This window comes from Chiroxiphia lanceolata, chromosome 1, assembly GCF_009829145.1.
Source record: "Chiroxiphia lanceolata isolate bChiLan1 chromosome 1, bChiLan1.pri, whole genome shotgun sequence".
NCBI classification, from domain to species: domain Eukaryota; kingdom Metazoa; phylum Chordata; class Aves; order Passeriformes; family Pipridae; genus Chiroxiphia; species Chiroxiphia lanceolata.
Genome location: NC_045637.1, coordinates 152,647,392 through 152,663,304, shown reverse-complemented (window position 1 = coordinate 152,663,304; position 15,913 = coordinate 152,647,392).

The following is a 15,913-nucleotide window of genomic DNA, read 5'->3' as shown; positions in this document are numbered from 1 at the left end:
ATTTATTCTAACTTGGGTTATTTTATAAATCTATGATCCACAGAACACAGTGGACCAAAGAGAGGGGGTTCTTATAAGTAGGAGGATGATCCTCCCATGAACCTGCATTTCATGTTCTCTGCTCACCAGAAACTGCTTACATGTGGTTGCAGATCCAGAAAACACGTCTGCTCCGTGGAATCTTTTTCTTTAACTGTTAGAAAGCCTTGAGAACAACGTTGCAGCCAGCCAGAAATCATCTCCTGTAAAATTACACTGCAGATATTCCTCCAGTACTTTTATTTTTCATCAGCTCCATTTGAAACTTTGCAATGTACTGTAATAGCTTTCATGGTTCATTGTTCCATCCAGTCATACAGCACAACGAGTCTGATGATAACAACTCCCAACACTTAAAAATCCGCTTGCTCTCCGTGTCTTGTCTGACAGCTTATTTAGAGTACTGGTTAATAATAATCTTAAACAGTAGCTTAAATATCCTCACTAAAAAAAAAAAAAAAAGAAAAGAAAAAAAAGTAAAAAAGAGCAGGTTTAATTCCATACTCACTTTTCAGACTCTGCATCCGTGTTCCCCCCAGTGAATTCCAGGCATTTGGAGTTTACTGACCCTGTTAGCACAATTCTGTTGGGAGCCACACTTTAAAAGTGAAAATATCTGACTGCACATATCGATTCAGCAGCCCACGGGTCTTCTGAAAAGCTGAATTACCTTTGGGGGAAAGTTAACCTTGCCACTGCACAGTGACAAAGCAAAAACTTGCCAGTGAAGCTCAGCACAGTCCCTGTCATCCTCCTGTAACTGGGGAAGTTAGAGGCTGTCAGCTGGGAAATTGGAAGAAAATTGCAGTGACAAGGAGAAGGAGAAGCTGAATGACAATCAAATGAGAGCTGAGCAGTAGTCCAGGATGAGAACAGTGGACTATGGAAAGAAAATGGGAAAGATTTAAAGTGAGTTGTAGAGAGGAGGAAAACTGGAATAAACCACTGAGTGGCAATGGAGTTTGGAATTTGCAGAGATTGATCAATAAGCAACATCTGAGGTGATTCTTGTGAGATATGAACCTCTGAAAAGAGCAAGTGGTGCAGACACTGCCAGCAGATTTTCCTCTGCATATGTTGCTTTTTGGTGGCTGAGGCTGCCAGCTAAGGATAGTGCTGTGAGATGAAGCTTTCTCTTCTTTCCTCACTTTAGAGACAAGGGAAGAAACTGTGGAAAATTCCTCTGGGCACAGAAATGGCCGTTGTCAAAGCTGGAATTAGGTTTACCGCCCACCTGACTCTCCCCCCCCCCAGTTCTGCCTCATTCTTTCCCTCATGCTGTGCCCCACATATCCACAGGCTTGCCAAAAACACCCAGTCACCATTGCCACAGGGATAATCTGCAGTCCATCAAGGCTGATCTGGAAGAATGGCATTTATAAGGTACTGTTTATAACATTGATCTGCTGGTTCAACAAGCCCAGGGAAGAAAAGGGAAGAAGAAATAGATGATTCATAAAAGCCGGTTTCTGAAAGACAGAAATTAAATTAAATAAAAATAAGAAAATAAAATCAAGTCACTCTGGAAACCCAAAACACTAATGTTAAATGGAAAGGGCATGTTCAGAGACACCTTTGACTCTTAGAGCTGCATTTCTGCCTTTGGGCAGCCCTTTGGGCTGGAAACGAAACTGTTCTCAGCGGGAAAAAGTTAAAACCACAGTTTCTCAAGAAATGAAAAAGCTTTTTCCTCTCAGAGTGGTAAGCAGAGCCAGTGAAATGAAATGAAGGATGAAATGAAACTCTACCATGTTTTCTTTGTGAGGGGCTCCTTGGTGATACTTCAAACACAGGAGATGACACGACTTTGTCAAGAATATCCAACTTGGCATATTCTGTGATTCTGGGATTCTATAGGAAAAAGCTGATGCTGTTTAAAAGCATTAAAAGAGAGAAAGAGACAGTGATAAACAGCAATATCCAGACATGACAGAGACATAAAATATGTTTTACTGTGTAGCTGGATGGAAAAGATTTCATATGTGGACCACAATTCTACTCCCTGCAAGACAGAGAGCGAAAATGTCACTGTAAATTCTAATTGAAGTGACAGCTTTTGTTAAACCACAGGTCCTGCATTAGCAGGTGTGAAAAATACAGGAACTAATACTCACACCAGGTTTGTGACAAGTGCAACATATGCAGCATATGTAGCATAGGGTGCCCATACAGGAATTACCTTTAAAGGAATTGGATGTTGTACAAACATGTACACGACTGAAATACAGGCACCTTTTCAAGCAGCCCAAGAACTGAAGAGAGTCTTCCTTCATTCCTCTGACTCACTGCCACTGCCCAGAGTAAACAGGGAGTCTGTACCTAATCACAGGATCATAGAATCATGGAATGGTTCAGGTTGGAAGGCGCCTTAAAAATCATCTCATTCCCATCCCCTGCCATGGGTGGGGATGCCACACACTAGATCAGGTTACTCAGAGCCCCATCTAAACTGACCTTGAACACTTCCAGGGATGAGGCATCCACAGTATCTATAGGCAGCATGTTACAGTGCCTCACCACCCTCATATTGAAGAATTTATTGCTTATATCTAACCTAAGGCAAGAGGAAAGGACGAAGGTGTCACTGAAGTCTCTGACTTGCAGATCTGACAGCAGATTCCCAAGGAAACACAGAGCTCTCTCTGATGCAGAAGGGTTTAAAGTTCTTCAAGTCAAATGAGTGTCCCCCAAAACCATTATCAGGCCAAGTCCTTTTTCAAGCTCCAGCACTAAAATCACCTGGTGTGTGAACTGTCATACCTTGCACCAATGTCCCCTCAGCCTCCTTCTGAATGTTGAGATAATTACCTTGAACATGACCTGATTGTCAAAGGCTCACCATTATAAGATGATCCTTGATGTATAAGGACATTTCTGAAGAATTATTGTTTTATTGTGAACGTGCAAATTTCTGTAGCGTCCTAAAGCTCCATAACATTTCTTAACCATGTGTATGGAAATGTGTGTGAATGACATAACAGGAACTGTAGAAGGGACAGAAAGAGACATAAATATCAGTTAGTCAACAGTTGCTATGCACAGAATAATTTACTATGCCTGTACTCCCTTGAGGATTGTTTGCTGACCAGGTGGAACAGCACAGCTCATCTCCACAGCACTGAACTCATTTCTACCTTGGGAATAGGTGCCCATGTGTGCAATCTGCCTGTTGAGAGTAGACTTTGCATGGGGTACCACCAAACTGGACCTGGTCATCAGGAGGAGACCTTCACCTCTCCTCGAGAGGAGAGCTGGTCAACACAGGCAAAACCATGGCAGGACTCACGCTAAAAATTTAATGCTATGGACTAGTGCCCATTTCATATGTTTCCCACCACTGCTAAATTTTGGTGATGCACATGTAGACTTGGAGTACAAATAATAAGTAGATAAATGTTTTCCTGTCCAGGGTTGTTTTCCTGTCCAATGATAACAAAGGAAAGCTGCTGTCCTTTGTCCTAGTCCAGTGACTACTGGTTTTAATGGTTTTAAACTTAAAGAGGGGAGATGTAGATTAGATGGCAGGAAGAAATTTTAAGATGATAGGAAGAAATTCTTCACCATGAGGGTAGTGAGGCCCTGACACAGGTTACCCAGAGAAGCTGTGGCTGCCCCTGGATCCCTGGAAGTGTTCAAGGCAAGGGGCTTGGAGCAACCTGGGCTAGTGGAAGGTGTCCCTGCCCATGGCAGAGGGTTGGAAAGAGATGATCTTTGAAGTCCTTTCCAACCCAAACCTTTCCACGATCCTACAATACTGTTCACCCACTGCCTGGCTTCTGTGTCTGGAGTTGTATCCATGTTTTTCAGACACAAGTCACTGCACCACATTGCTACTGAAGTGAAGGAAAGTAGCTCAGACATCTGGTAGATTTTGCCATCTGATTTTCATGGCACAATTCCCTTTGCAAACAAGAGGAAATACACTGGCAATGTCTGCAGAACTTTATGTTTTGTTAAGACCTTCATGATTTTTGGAGGGGAAAAGCAATTGAGGTAATGATGTGAATATACATTCAAACTTCTCCATCAGGCTGTAGCCTAGCAACAACAGCAACCCAAAATCAAAAAGTCTCCTATTCAGTGTACTGGTTAGTACAGCAAGTCAGACACCAGGGCAAACTGTGTGGCTGGTGTCAGCTAAGTTTTTCTGTAAATTATTTTTGATAACATCTTTTAAAACCCAAATCCAGGAAGGAGGAGAAGAGCCTCTCACAAAGCTGGAAGGAGGTTTATTATTTATCACTACACTACTGCACTCGTGGAGTAAAGCCACAAAGGAGGACTTTTTTTGCTGACAATTCTTTGCCCTTGGAGCAGTATCTCTATCACTGGAAACTCCAGACTGGAGAGAAAAACTACCCAAAATTTTTGGCGGGGAATTTCTAGTGATAGAACACAGGCTCCTTAAAATTAAAGTCCAGAAACCTGAAGAAAAAATACCCCCTTTCCTTTTCCCTTCCCTGGACTTCCAGGTGGCTGGAAAACTGAGCAGATTAGCAGACTGGAAAGGGAGGAATCAACAGTTCAAAGTCTAACTGGTAACTGGTTCTGAGCAGTGTTCTTTGGGGGTGACCCCTGTCCCACTAGATTAAAATAGGAGTTGAGTACTTTGACCATCAAAGTTTTAGAGCACAGTGGGCATGGTGATATTTGGTTGAGGGTTGGACTTGATCTTGGAGGTCTTTTCCAGCCTTAATGATCCTTTACTTCTGTGTTTGGGCCTTGTATCACAACCCAACACAAGCAGCTGGCCAAGGTCTTGCCAGCAGGTCCTTAAACATCATTTTTTGACATCATCAGGCACAGGTAGTAATGTCAATATAAACAGTAGCTGTCACTCTTGCTTTGGAGGGGCAGAGTGATGTCTCATGAAGTCCACCTCAGAGCCAAATCACAGTGGAAAGGGGTAAATCCCTGTCCTGTCTCTTCCCTCCTAGCAGAGTAGAGCCTGTCTTATCAGCAAAGCCCCACTGGCAGTCACATAAATTTGCAAATCAGGAAAATTCTGTCCACGGTTGGTTAGTGCTACTTACTTTCCTGTCAGGTAGCTTCTCCATTCTTGATAGGACATCATGGATTTGGTGTTGCTTCCAACTGTTTGGATGGTGAGACATCCCAAGGAAAGATGGGTTTGTGTCATCACTGTAAATTAACTTGTATTCCATGAGCACAGAATCACAGAATATCCTCATTTGGAAGGGACCCACAAAGATCATCAAGACCAGCTCCTGGCCCTGCACAGGACAGCCCCAAGAATCCTACCATGTGCCTGAGAGTGTTGTCCAAACATTTTTGAGCTCTGTCAGCCTTGGTGCTGTGCCCGCTGCCCTGGGGAGCCTGTTCAGTGCCCAACCACCCTCTGGGGGAAAAATGTTTCCCTAATATTCAACTTAAACGTCCCCTGAGACTTCATCCCGTTCCCTTGGGTGCTGTCCCTGGTCAGAGAGCAGAGATCAGTGCCTGCCTCTCCTCCTCCCCTCACAAGGGAGCCTCAGACCACCATGAGCAACATAAACCACCTCTGGTTTAGGCTGATTTAGTACAAGACTCAGCACAGACCAGTCCCCACAGGTAAAACAGGAAACTGTGCACATGAATATCTCCTGCCTCGTGTTTAGAAAGAGCGTTAAGATCTACAGAGGGAACCACCCAAGAGATGGACAACAACAGCCCCACGCAATTACAGCAGCCACTTCAGGAGAAAAACAAGACCCAGATGCAAACATCTGCTCACAATAAAAGCTGACACGGTACATTTATGTGTTGCACAAAACATAATCAAGATTCAATCTGCCAGTTTTATTCTCAACCTTGTTAAAAATTCAAAGTGCATTTTCCTGCGCGTGATCGCGTTGTTTCAGAATCGTCTGCCTTTCAGCCATCTGTACTCAAATGGATGTGTTTCACCCCAAATAGATTCTGTTACTCTTGTCATCCTTTAGAAAGGGTGATGTAAAAAGATAAGCTGAATAAAGTGACATTTTGAAATATTGTCAAATCTTCATTAGATCATAGGCCACTGTTGTTCTTCCTCTTCACTGACCTCACACCACTAGAAACTGGAGGACCAACGTAAAACTCTCTTCCCCTAATGCAAGAAGATGGTGCAGTGCCAAAAGAAATACAAATAGACAAAATTGCCTTTTAGGAATTTGTCTGACAGATTTAGTTACGCTAAAGACAGCTTAAGAATCCTTTTGTAATTCAAAATTATCAGAATGCATATTAAGAGTAAGAGGAAGGAAAAAAAATAAATGTAACAATGCTTTCTAGGCCATGAAAGTAAATAACATGTAGCTGAAACTTAAAGTAAAATGAAGATTATAGTCTGTGCATTTAATATGCCTTGAAAAAAAAAGAATAACTTTAATAAACATAATGAAGTAATTATAAAAAATTAAAAACAAATTAAAATTGATAAATAGGATCATCACACAGTCTTGATGCCTCCTGTAGGTGTAAGGTCCTGCATCTGGGGAGATAAAAGCCCAGGCATTAGGACAGGTGAGGAGCTGACCTGATGGAAATCTGGAGGAGGACCTGGAGGTCGTGATGATCAACAACTTAACCATGACCCAGCAATGTGTAGCCAGGAAAGGCAGTGGTACTCCAGGGTGTATCAGGAAGAGTGGGACCAGGAAGCTGAGGTGAGTGATCCTTCCCATCTATTTAGCCCTGGTGAGGCCACATCTGGAATGCTGTGCCCAATTTCTGTGCCCATTTCAAAACACACAAGGAACTGCTGGAGAGGGTCCAGTTGTGGGCTAAGATGGTGATTAGAGGACTGGAGCATCTCTCTGTTCTCCCTGTGAAACAAAAATGTGAGGGGAACAAAGGCAAAGCCTCCCTGTTTTCTGTGCTCTGTACAGTGTGTTCCCTTTTTCAGGATGTTGCTGTGAGTGACAGGAAAAGAGGGATCTTAATAAGGAGCATTGATTGCACAGGAAAGGAAGTAGCCTCAGGATTTCCAAGGTCATTTTTCAACAGAGTGGAAGGATAGAAGCTCTACCTGGGGAGGCACAGGATGGAACATCTCTTCTTGAGCCCTCCAAACACACAAGTGGGGAAAAAGAAAATGATAATACGGCCCAAAAATGCAGTAGGAGGCTCAGTCAAGGAGCAAAAAAAAAAAAAAAAAAAGTGAGTGTTTTCATCAGAAATGAGCTTGTTTGTTGTTGGAAAAGAAAAAAGGAGGTTTTACAGCAACAAAGAACAAAGTCAGCTCCATGTCCCCAACAAGGCAATATCCTGTGGGTAAGCTCAGAATCTGCTTGACCGAAATTACTGAAGCAGAGATAAAATTCCAAGATGGCACTTTGAATCAGGAAGTCTGTATTGTCTGGTGATTCCAGAGATTACAGATGTCCTCCAGGGCACATCGTGAACATCCAGAAAGATACCCAGGAGTTCAGTGTGAAGACTGAAGTGACAGTCAAAAGCTTATGGTGGTTAATTTTTGCTGTGCTGAAGAAAATTATAAGCATCGAAAACATTAAATTAGCATTTTCCTCATGGCCAGGATGTTTAGAGGCTGAAACTCAGGGGCACAATAATTATGTTTGTCACTTCCTTTTCCACTTCCCTCTTCCCAACATGACTTTTTCAACATTTCCCTGTATCTGAACTCCTGGCTGCTTTATAAGGAGCCTTCATTTTGACTTTGATATTCAAAGAGCTTTTATGTTTCAAACAGGTTTCTTTTTCCTTACTTCTCCTTAAAAATTATTATGTGGAAAAAAAATCATTTTGACATATTACATGGACATTTTATGAAGAAAAGGATTAAAGGAGAAAGTGGCTGGGACCACAGTAAAATATTTTACTGAAAGGTACAGATAAGCATTAATTAAATAACTAGGGAATCCACATGAATAATTTTACAGAAAGGAAAGTCTTATTTCAAACAGCAGCAGAAAAATAGGCAGGAAAATTCCTTCATCCTTCAGAAGATTATGTGGAGTTCTGTCATTAAAGATTGGGTTTAAGGTGATTTTTAACATGAATTTTGAATCAGAGTTTCTCTCTAGAAGAAAATAATTCAACCAGGAGTTGAGCAACTACAAGCAAACACTATTCAAATGAGCACACAGTCCTCAGAAACAGTTACTGAAGGAAGCAACCTCTGTATATATAAAACAGATAAGATGAAAGATTTATAATCCTCGACTGTCAGAAAAATGTGATGTGTCAACCTCACATCAGAAATCCCTCCTGGCTTTGGGTGGGAATGATGTTTGTCTGCTATTGAGTCATCTGAAGAAACTTTGTGGAGAGCAAACGTGGACTAAAGCTTGTTATTAGAAGTAGGTCAGGAAAATAAAAACCACAAAGGGGGAAGAAGGATGGAAAAAATATGGTAGGAAAGAACAGGAATAGTGGGAAATGAATGAAGAGAAAAATGGAAATTAAAAAAAAAAAAAGAAAAAATTAAGAACAACAGAAAAGCACAGGAGGAAATGGAGGCATTTGAAGGAAGTTTATTGTTCTAATTCAGGAATCGAAAGACTGAAGCCTGAAATGCCAACATTTCCTTGGTATCAATATCTAAAATATGATATATTACTATTTTTACAGAACTCAGTATTCAGTGAGGGTGGGGATATGTAACTGTCAGCAGAAAATATCCATATTTACAGAAAATGCAAGTCAACAGAATAATAATTATAGTTATTAGGATGAGCTGAAAATTGGTAAATGACATGGAAGTCAGTGAAGGACAGAGTTACAATGGATGTTAAAAATGAGATTAAAATAGATGGGCAAGATCTTCCAAAATAATTGGACAAAAAGAGTTAGAATAGCAATGTCAGTATTATGAGAAAACAGTAGCTGTTGTCTCAAAAGAGAAATAAGAGGTTTTGGACAAATTACAGATTTTTCTACCTTTAATTTATGCAAAAGATAAAAGAAATTAATCAGATTCTAAAGAACTAGCCTTGTCTCAATTAGAAAATACCTATATTTTTTCCATTTTCCCTTTGTAAAAGGAACTGTATTTAAAAATATAATGACAAATTCCAGAAACATTTATGATCTAATTTTATGAAGCTCTCAAAAACAGTACGAAATTTTGTACTCTCAGAATTATTAACTTCATCATGAAAGGCAAACATATTCCTCTCTCCAGAAAGAAAGTAATGATGACAATAGAAATGCTCATGGAAGAAAATCATCAAATAATGTACTGTGTGAGTATTATTTAACATTATTTAACTGTTATTTAACGTTAAAGATTTTAGCAAAAGCATTTGCAGACTAGGTGAATACCCTAGAGTTATATTATCACAGATAAATGAGGTGGTTTTTTTCCTGAAAACTAGAAATAATGTGGGAAGGAGGAAGGGACTGAGTTCATATTATTTTATTAATACAGCCACACAGACATGATGTTTTCATGTCCAGGCATAATTTATTACATCCTTTGGGCACAAAGAAATTCACTTGTCTGAAAAGAGAGGGGAATTTCTCCAGATGCCATTTTGGGAGAAAATTGGCTTTGGTGTTAAATTCGGGATGTAAATGTTTGTTTTCCATGAAGATCCTTGAGTTCCTGTACTCCTTAAATTGGCATCTAAAACAAGTAGGAGTGATCACTGTGGATGCCAAGGGCTGTCTGAGCCATGAAACTTCTGGATGTTTCCACGAGGCTCAGAAGGAAACCAGACTAATCAGGCAATGAAGACATATAAGTGTTCAATCCATGATGGCAACGCTGCTCTTGTTGCTCTGAAAGCACTGCTTCTAAATATGTAGGTAATGTTCCATCTCTAGGTACAAAATCAATCAGAAAACATTAACTAAAGAGAAGAGTTAGTAATTCAGAGAGGGTTAAGTAGGGTTTATATGTACATGTAATTTGGGTGGGTTACCAGGCATGATTTATGCTGGAGAGGAGTGAGGCAAGGACTTAATTTTCCACAAATAGTGGTTATATGAAATTGTTGACATATTTTCAACTGGGATAATCAAAACAAATAGGCTTGTGAACCTGGCTGTGGCATTTCCAAGGTCTGCAAAACCTGATGTTTCAGATGTTGTCTTCCAACTTCTCACTCAGGTTTTCTCATCAATGTCCCTCCAGTTCCATTTTCTGAATAACCCTTCTGTTCATCCCATCTCTGGGCTTTCCCTTTGTGTGAACTCTTCCCAGACTTCATTTTGCACAGACTGGCTGACCAAAACCACTGGATATGAAGTCTTTGGAAAGCTGTAGTAGCACCTTCCTCACAGAGTTCTTGAGTATTTCACAATTTAGAGGAATTTTGATTATTTCTTAATTGTTTTAATGCAATCTTAACAGCAAAATATAATATAATATTAACAAAATGGAATACAATTTTTTTTAAATCAAAAAATTTATGATTCTCTTCAGAGGTGAAGAATTAGACAGAAATTATATTTTTTCTGAAAAAAAAAATTAAATGTCTAGACATCCTCTGTTGTCATATTGCATTTTGGTTTGGGTGTTCATCCATAGAGGTGTCACATCTCCAAAATTAGAAGCTTTTTTCCCCCAGAAGGAGAAAGTAAGGAACAGTAGTGAGAGTACAAGGCAACATTTATATGTTGTTTTTTTAACATAAACCAAATTCACCTCCATCCCATCATGGGCTGGAGAGCGATGGAGGGATTGAATGTACAGATATTATAGACTAAACTTGCACCAAATTTTGAGGCTATCACTGCAGGGGGATAAGAAGCATCTTAAAAGACATGGAAGATAAGCTCCAAACATGCAGAGGTGTGTGTTTAGCACTGTAGGTAGAAGAATAGTCAAAGCAGAACAAGAAAGAAGCATCACTGGTGGTCTCTGACCACCTGGAGAGAAGCTGATTCCTTATTTCAAGACACATGGACTGACATGCACTATCCTGACAGGAATCACTGGGAATTACTAAAATTCCCAGAACTTCCATCCAGCTGTAACTGCCTCAGAATTTAACACCTAACCCAAGGTATTCACCTACTCGTCCCTGCCACTAGAAGATAAACGGGTCAAAAACTTGGCAATTCCTATGCTGAAGTCCCAGGCAGTGAAAAGGAGAACTGTGCATTGTGCAGTGTTTGTTACATCAGCCCAACATTTCCTCTGTCCTGCTCCAAAGGGATCCCATCAATGAATTCGGGATCTACCTTTTGTTCCTTTCGCATCCCCTCGATGCCTCAGAGATTCCTAAGGGATGAATCCAAATCCTATTCAGGGAAAAGAGCAAACATAAAATACCGAGAATGTATTCCCAGGATGTGTTCATTGTCATTTTCAAGCCAATTTTGTTTCAATTACCTTTTTTGGGGGGGAAAAAAGGGCCATTAGGAAGACAGGCATTGTAACATCCCCCAACTGCCCTGGGTCACATTTTTTTTCCAACTTTCAGGAGAAGGAGAAAATTTTCTTAGCTTAACTCCTGATTTTATAATACTATTGTGTCTCTGTTAATTTTCACAGGGTAGGTAGGTAGAGAAAGCATTCCCACCGTAAGCAACTGGAAATTATAGGTACAGGCACCAACAATGTGTCATCTATCACACTCACTGTTCATTTCCCAGCCACTTCTAGGCCACTTCCTTCACCTACACCACGACTGAAAAGTTCACCTCAGTGTCCAGAAGCTCAGTTTTTGACAGTGGAATATCCCCCTCACACAAAGAAGAGGATTTGGATGGTGGTTTCAGGGCAGATCAGTGACCCAAGGTCCTTGTACCCTGTTTGCATCCCTGTTCGGAAACGTAAGAAGTCTTTTCTCCAACTCCTTCAAAAATCCTCCTGAAGTTAAGGAGAAGGTAGTCTTTCTTCTCAGTGCTCTGTGCCCAAGATTTACTTGGAACTATGACTCCCTGTGTGGTGGTGGAAACACTCAAGATCCTGACAGCAGCTGGTCCAGCCTCCTCTCAATCCTAACTCAGTTTTGCCACACAGAGGCAGCCTTTCTCCCAGTTTCAGGAGGTACCAAGGGACAGAAGATGAGCACAGGTCTTGAACAGCAAAGAATGTTCCCTCTCCTATGAAACACAGCCTACATAAGCCTTCCCTTATTCAGAAACTCAGCTATAGTGGCTACAACCTCTTACCATCCTTATTTTCTGGAAGGTTAGAAATGCACAGAGCAGTGCAGTGGTGTGTTGGATACTTGCTTAGGTTTAGACTCATCTCCATGTCGTTGCAGAAAACAAATAGCAGAAGAGATCAGGAGAAATTGGATAGAACATCTGAAGATTTGCTCCATCTGAACCAAGTTTACAGATTATATTGACCACAAGCTTCTTCTTAGTGTTTCTGTGCCTATACAATACAGTCCTTACATGAAAAGAGAATATCCATTCCATAACTTTCCAAAGATTAAATTATTAGTAATAGCTAACATAGGCACCTCTGCCTGAATACTTTTTACCTTCTGCTATTTAATTAAAAACAGAAATAAAACCAAACAAACCCACCAAATTAATTACCAAATTTGCCCAACTTTCTGATACTTGCTTCTTCTGAAAAATAATAGGGCAAATATTTCAAAACTTTTGTTCTCTCCAATCCTATTTACACTGGCTGCTGTTTTACTCCAGTATAGGAAATGCAGGATAACATCCAGCCTGCCAACATGCTTTCCATGCTGTCAGAGCAGATCAGAGGAGCTCTCATCACACAGATTTGCTGCAACACCTCAAACACTGCATCTGCTCCTGCAGTCATCCAAGGAATTAGAGAGAAAATTCTGCTTGTGCACAAACCCCCAGCAGGCAAAATGCTCAGCAGTGCCTTTCAGGGCTTGGGGAACAGATGCAAAATCAACCTATTGCAGCCTCAAAGCAGCAGCAGAATAATCCTTGGGCCACACACTTGCATGGAAGATGATGCTGAACTCTCCCACCCTTCCTACAGGAGCAAACAGCAGCTTTATGCTTCAGATAACGTGATTCTTCTCATGGCAGACTGAGTAACACTGTGCATCTGCCTCCCAGTGAATCCCTTCCCAGGTGTTCCATATGCTCAGGCATCTCCAGAGTGTTTAAGGCGGTGCAAAAAAGCACAAAGAGACAATTTTCACAAGCACACCCACACAGCAACAATTAAAACCCCAGAGCAAACTGCTTTACTGGTGAAGAGGAACAATTTATCAGCCGTTCCCACGTTCATCAACACGCACAATTACAGGTTCTCCTGTTACCTACAACAGTTAAACACAGTGGAAAATTGCCAATAAGAAAATCTAAATGTCTGCAGTTAGGGGGAAGAACTTTTGCTCTAAGACTTGTCTCAAAATATGTCGTGAAATATTTCAGTGTTTTGACTCAAGCCACGAATTTCACCACTTTTATAATCTCTGGATAAGAAGTACAACTTGGATAATTGAGGAAAACGTCCCAAAAATGATGTGTCTGGGTTTTCTTAGTTCCCAAAGCTACTTTAATAAGCTGTGTGAGGCAGAGAAGATAAAGAGATATGTTTGCTTCTGTTTTGAAAACAGAAGCTTTAAAATCGTGGAAAATCATGAAAATATAGTGATAAGGAAACCACCTTTTTTTTGTTCATGTATAGACAGAAATGTGTTTTTTTAAATATATATATGTATATAATTTCATATATATTTTAGATTTCAAGTATATATATATATATACACATGATATAGATATATACATGTGTATATACATGTATATATACATATATATGTGTATGAATACATATGTATATAATTTTTATATTAAAATATATATGTGTATATAATTTCATATATATTTTAGACTTCATATATATGTATATATGATACAGATATTTCCATGTATTTATACATATATATGTATAAATACATATGTCTATATAATTTTTATATTAAAATATATATATATGTATATAATTTCATATATAATTTAGATTTCATGTATATATATATACACATGATACAGATATATACATGTGTATATACATGTATATATACATATGTATATGTATGAATATATAAGTATATAATTTTTATATTAAAATATATGTATGTGTACATAATTTCATATATATTTTAGACTTCATATATATGTATATATGATACAGATATATACATGTATATATACATATGTATATGTATGAATATATAAGTATATAATTTTTATATTAAAATATATATATGTATATAATTTCATATATATTTTAGATTTCATGTATATATATACATGATATAGATATATACATGAATATATACATATATATGTATAAATATATATGTGTATATAATTTTTTATATTAATATATATATGTATATAATTTCATATATAATTTAGATTTCATGTATATATATATATACATGATATAGATATACACATGTATACATACATGTATATATATATATATACATAATATAGGTATAGATCAAGTTCCTTCTTTCTCCAATATCTTTCTTGTCAAGCACTTTTTCACACACCAGCAGCTCAACACGATTTATTTGCAGCATTATCAGAGTCCTCAAAACTTCTCTCATGATCTTTTTTCAAAGAAACCAAAAGTCAAGGCAGCGAATAGCATAAAACCTCGTTAAAATCTTGCATTAAAATAAAAATTTCCGGTTTGTTGTGAGTCTGACCAGGTTTTCTGTGAAGCAGGAACACACGAGCACCGGATCCTGTTGAGATAATTGCTCTGGTGGTTCTGGAGAGAAGATTTTGCCCTTCGTGCCCAAAGGACAAGGCTGTCAGCTCAGAGTCAGCATCTGAAGGAGTGTCCTGGGTTGAGCAGCTTTTCCCCTGGGGGGGGCCCTGAGTTAGAAATGGTTGGTCCCAACTGAGATTCCGGCCAGGGGGACCAACAACAGCTGTTCTTTTTTTCATTCCTGTGGAATTAGATATCAACAGCCTCTGGAAGTGAGTTGGCAGAGTTGGTAGAGTTGGCAGAGTCAGTCTGCTGCTGTGTCTGGGTGTGTGCGTGAGGGCCCAGGGGTGGTCAGAGCCCCCTTCCCTCTCTCCCCAGGGAAGAGGGGCCCTGGGTCCCACAGCTCTGACCAAACTGGGGCTGAAGGCAACACAGAATGAGTGTGTGTTGTGAGGGAAGAGACTCACAGCAGCTGAGGTAAGAGGGAGGGAGGGAGGCCTTCAGCCAAACCCTCTTTCTCCTCCCCTTTTCGCAGCCAGGCTGTGGACAGCTCGGGACGGTTATAACTGGACCCAACGCCTGTGGCGAAAGCAGAGTGGAGGCTTTTCCCTCTCACTGCAGGTGGAAGTGGATGTAAGGTTTAGTATTTTGAAGCTGAGCCCAAAAAGGAGACGGGCTGAAATGAAAGCTCGGTGCCAGGAGAAGAATAACTCCCAGGTGAAAATTGGAGACGGGCCGAGCAGGCTCGGAGGTGCTCTGTGTCGGCTTCAGACAGGGACTGCCAAAATTGGAAGCTGCAGCAGCTGGAGAAGAGTGAGAGAGCCAACTAGAAGCAAGTAAGTTCCAGGTAAAGACTCAGAACAGCATCTTACCCTGGGAGGAAACCTCCATGGACCAAAGAGGACGGACTCAGAATTATCTCTTTGGACCTCGTGAGGAAGAGGAGGCTTCAGCACGGAGCTGGGACTGGTGGTGGGGGGTGGATCAGAGAAACCCTTCTCCCTGACACCCCAATGAGAGAAAGACTGTTTACCTATCATAGAATCATAGAATCATAGAATCATAGAATCAGCTGGGTTGGAAGGGACCTCAGAGATCATCAAGTCCAACCCTTGATCCAACACTAGACCATGGCACTGATGCCACATCCATTCTCTTTTTAAAAATCTCCAGGGACGGAGAATCCACCACTTCCCTGGGCAGCCCATTCCAATGTCTGACCACCCTCTCTGTAAAGAAATTCTTTCCAATATCTAACCTAAACCTCCCCTGGCACAACTTGAGACCATGCCCTCTTGTCTTGCT